Genomic DNA, 5,417 nt, shown 5'->3' on the forward strand with positions numbered 1-5,417 from the left:
TTCTCGTTCTCTGCGCTGATCCAGCATGAGCGTTTCAAGACCGCCTCAACAGCACTGACGCGCACTCCTCACCGCTCTACAGTGTCCAGTTGAGCAAATCTTTCGATTAATGGAATTCTGGGTGACGGACGTGATTGAGGATTAGTATAGCTGGGTTAAAGCACCCAGTCTGCCAACGTTCTTGTCTGATTCGCATTGCATTAGCCTTTATAAAATGGGACAGGTTAAAATGAATGCTATATTTCCTTCCCTATTTTTTTAATTGAAGATATCAAACAGGCAAATGCAATGAAACTTCAACAACCCTTTAACCAGAAAACGTACCAATGCTACATTATAGTATGATTGGGGTTCGATAGATCCAAGAAATAAAACATGTAAGTCCTACATAATTTACGAGTTGGCTATTTCATATGGTCTCGAACGATTCGCATAAACTCCTACAATTCATCACAATATTGTAATACATTATTCACATGATGGCATATGCTAAGATTGGTGATCCCTTATTGGTGTTCACACATACACTATTTATTTCTTTATTTCTTTATTTATATATTTACATAATTGTTATTTTTTTATGTTACTAGAATGAAAACCCTTCACATTTAAAAGTGCATGTAAAACGTCTCGGGTTACGTGGTGTAACCCTTGTTCCCTGAAAAAAGCGGAACGAGATGCTGCACTGAGAAAAGCGCTTTGGGTACAATCCTATGTTGTGACCAGCTGTGAATATATGTGTAACACGTCAGTGAACATTGACCGGAATTTTTAGCCTCGGCTGGTGAGATCATTAGATGCACCCGTGGCCAGGCTATAAATAGATGCGTCACCAGCGTGTCATCAGATATTTTTTTCTGAAGAGCAGTCCTGGGACATCCCAGTGCGGCAAAGAAGCGCAGCATCTCGTTCTGTTTTTTTCAGGGAACAAGGGTTACACCACGTAACCCGAGGCATTCCCTTTACAAAAAGCTTCACTAGTGGCCCAGAGTGGCATGAACATCTAAACTATAGAATCTAATGAATGTGTGCGGAAAGGACCAACCTGCCGCATCACAAACTTGCTGCAGAGGGACACCTATAGCCAAGGCTTTAGAGGAGGCGAGCCCTCTGGTAGAGTGAGCCCTGATACTTACTGGCAAAGCTTGACCGTGCACCTCGTAGGCCAGTGCAGTAGCATCCCTCAGGGGCTGGGTGACTCAGGGAGAAGTAGAGGAGACATTGCGCTATTCATAGAGGTGAAGAGGTCCTCTTCTGCCCTGTAAAATCTCACGCAGATTTGTTCCAAGTGGAGGGAGCCCTAGCACTTAAAATGGTTTTGATAACCTCAGGAGAAAGCCCTGTGTACCTCAGTTGGTACCCTTCAGGGGGCCAAGCATGAAAGGTTCCACAATTCGAGCTGGGCTGAAATATTGTCCCCTGTGCCTGAGAAAGAAGGTCATTCCTGTTCGGATTCGCCCAAGGCGAGCCATCAAGGAGAGATATTAACCCAGAGAACCATACCCTGTTCGGCCAGCACGGCGCTATCAGTAAGAGGCAAGACCCTTGCTGGCGAACTCTGGCCAAGACTCCCAGGAGCAGAGAAACTGGGGGAAAACGCATACAGACGCATTCAGGGCTATGTATGCGCCATCACATCCAGACCCATGGGGGCTGGGTGACTCAGGGAGAAGTAGAGGAGACATTGCGCTGTTCATAGAGGCGAATAGGTCCTCTTCTGCCTTGTAAAATCTCACCCAGGTTTGTTCTACTACCTAGGGGTGGAGTTTCTACTCCCCCGTGTGTATTTTCTGTCTGGAAAGTAAATCTGCTCCCACATACGGGCATCCAGGGATATAAACTTCCCTGAGTGACAGGGGCTTGCCCTGGGCCCCAAGTAGAATACGACGTGCCAGAAATTTAGCTGACGTGAACGTGGACCTCCTTGATGGTTTATGTAAGTGACTACCGCTGTATTGCCCACCCACACCAAGACATGGCAGCCTCTGGAGGAAGTATTTCAGGGCCAGAAATACAGTCATCAACTCGAGAAAGTTACTGTGACAACCGAGCTGACGACCCTCCCATTCCCCTTGAGCTGGACAACCACTTAAGACCACTGCTCAGCCTGTCAGGGAGGCGTCTGTCGTTAGCAACCTGCGACGACGAGACGCACCTAGAGTGGGACCCAAGGTAAGAAACCGTGGTCTGAAACACATAGAAAGGGAACGAAGCCCACGGTGTGTAACCCTTATTTGCCTTAGGGGACCGGCCCTTGGATGAAACCCCCTGGCTTTTAGCCACAGCTGGAATGGTCTCATGTGCAGAAGGCCCGAAGGGATCACCGTGGATGCAGATGCCACGAGACATAGTATTCGTTGATACTGACGAGCAGTGAAATGATTAGTGAGGGAGACAATTGTGCCTGCATCTTGATCGAATTCCATATAACCCCCAGATAAGTGATTCCCCGGGTGGAAGAGAGAACGCTCTCTGACGTTGAGTCTCAGACCCGGAGAAACCAGATGAGCTAAGACAATATCCCTGTGCTGAACTGCCAGTTCTTGGAACTGCGCTAGGATCAGCCAGTCATCTATATAATTCAGAATGCGGATGCCCCGGAGTCGCAAAGGAGCCAGTGCTGCATCCATGCATTTCATGAATGTGCGGGTTAATAGGGCTAGGCCGAATGGAAGAACCTGATACTGGAAGGCTTCACCCCCGAAAGCGAACCTCAGGAACTTCCTGTGCTGTGGCAGAATTTCTATATGAAGATATGTGTCCATGAGATCGATGGTGACCAGCCAAACGTGATGTTGGGCTTGTGACACGATCGTCTTGATAGTTAGCATCTTGGACCTGAACACCCCGTCTGGGCAGTTCAAGCCTTGAAGACCTAAGGTCGGGCACAACCCCCCACCCTTCTTGGGAACCAGGAAGTATTCGCTGTAATAACCTGACTCTTTCTCTGGAAGGGGAACATGTTCTATGGCCCCTTAGACCGAGAGATTTTGCAGTTCTTTCCACAGTAGAAATGCCTGGTCCGGTTTATGGTAGTGGGGACCACGCCATTGAAACACGGAGGGAGGCGAGCTAACTGAATTCTGTAGCCCTATTCTACTGTTCTTAGGACCCACATAAAAATATCTGGCCGAAGTTTCCATGCTGCCAGGTACTTTGAGATGGGTATTCATTTAAGACTTCCTGTTGAGGGGGTGTTGAGTGTTCCGTGTCCTGGATAAATGCAGGAAGCAGCGAAACACCCAACTTTTTGTTGGAAGCCTCTGCCTTCCGAAACACCAGAGGCGGCGGGAAAGGAGAGGACTCATGGGGTACCGGGAGGGGCGAAGTGAATGATAAAAGCGCCCCGTCCCGAGGGGAGCAACCCCCACAGGGCTAGGCACAAGACCGTCAGGGCTTTTTCCTCCTAGAAATTACTTCCCTGAGGTCTTGCTTTGGGAGCTGTCGAGGGCAACGAGCCTGTCCCCAGTCTCCATGAGGGGGAGCACGACTCGCCATGCTCTGCTTCAGAGCCTCCCTTCTAGAAGGACTGTGGCGGGACTGGGTGGAAAAAACTGCCCAAATGCTTCCTCGTGGCTCTTTGCCTCCCGATGCTTGGAGATAACTATATTCATCGCGTCTCTGAATAGGCCAGTAGGCGAAACCGGGGCATCAAGGAGGAAAGCTTTATCTTTGCCCTTGATGCCTAATAGGTTGAGCCATAGGTGTCTCTCCGTGCTGACCAAAGCGGACATAGACCGGCCAATGGCATGGGCTGTCTGTTTGGACGCACGGAGAGAAAGGTCCAGCGAGTGCTTCTTTGTTGAGCGTGGAACTTGCACTCAGGTCCTTCAGCAGATCAGCCTGGTATGCCTGCAACACCGCCATAGTTTGCAGAGCAGCACCAGCCTGACCCGCTGCCTGATAAGCCCTCCCCACTAGCGTGGAGGTGTTCCTGCACGGCTTCGTGGGGAGAGAGCGTTTTTTTCAGTGATGATGCCAAACCCGGCGAGAGATAACCCGCAAGTGTCTCCTCAACCGGCTTCATCATTGAATACCCCCGTGTCTCAGCACCCACGATAGTCAAGTATATCGACGTCGAGGGCACGTGGACACGGGAAGTATAAGGCTTCCTCCATGAGCGAGAGAGCTCGTCATGGAGGCCATTAAAGAAGGGAAGGGACTAATGAGGCGTTCCCTTTCCCCGGCCACTAGACAGAAATCTCTTGTTGGCGTGCCCAGTCTAACTGAAGCCTGGCCACCGCATGAGTAACAACGTCGAGTAATTCCTCCGCTGATTTATCATGGCCAGAATGCTCGGAGGTGGGTAACTCGAAATCTGCCGACTCAAGAGATTCAAGGTCCCCCCCATGAACCGAAGAGGTGCCGGGGTGCGCTTCAAGATTGCGGGAAGGACCAGCTGGGTCTGGGGAGAGAGCGAGTGAAAGGGACGAACCCGTCTCTCGCTCCTCAGCCAGATCCATACGAGAGCCCCACGAACAAAGTGTGGGCGCTGACTCCCGGAAGTAAGCGAGACGAGCGCGAAGCATTTTGCCCGAAAGTAGATCGCAATGCTCGCACCCGCCCCGCTCAAACGCGAGAGCAGCATGCTCTTCCCCCAGACAAACAAAACAAAACTGATGCGTGTCCCTCTCGGATATAGAGCGGAGGCAGGGAAACATGGATCGTTTGTCTTGACTTTCTGTCACACATATATATATATATATATATATATATATATATATATATATATATATATATATATATATATATATTCTTTCCCCTTTTTTTTTTTTCTTTTGAAAGCAAGAAAGAGCAAAGAGAAAAGGTTCACTGCGCACTGCTTAACAGATTCTAACTCCTAACAGAGGAAAGAAAGTCTGACAGGCTTGTGAGACACACACACAGAATGGCTCTGAAGAAAAAAGGATCTGACGACACGCTGGTGATGCATCTTTTTATAGCCTGGCCACAGGTGCATCTAATGATCTCACCAGCCGAGGCTATACATTCCGGTCAATGTTCACTGACGTGTTACACACATATTCACAGCTGGTCACAACGTAGGATTGTTCCCAAAGCGCTTTTCTCAGCGCAGCATCCTAGTGAAGGTTTTTGTAAAGGGAACAGCAATATAGCTTCAAATAAAAGTTTAGAAATTAAATAAAAAGTTTTATTTCCAAAATATTTTATTTTTTTTCTCTTGAAAGTCTTATTTTTAAATGTACATCATTGGGCTCTCTGACCCCAGACATAAAACAGCAAAGTAAATCTTAACAAAACATGAGTGTTAATTATGTCATAAACAAATATAAATCTTAACAGGTTAATGGTTTAAATGCACTCATTCAAAGTTGCCACTTCTATAGGCATTCTCTCAACAAACTTCATGAAATAAAATGTGAATTGATTAACGAATATTAACTGTAAAATATACA

The sequence above is a fragment of the Xyrauchen texanus genome, chromosome 39 (genome assembly GCF_025860055.1).
Source record: "Xyrauchen texanus isolate HMW12.3.18 chromosome 39, RBS_HiC_50CHRs, whole genome shotgun sequence".
Classification (NCBI taxonomy): Eukaryota; Metazoa; Chordata; class Actinopteri; order Cypriniformes; family Catostomidae; genus Xyrauchen; species Xyrauchen texanus.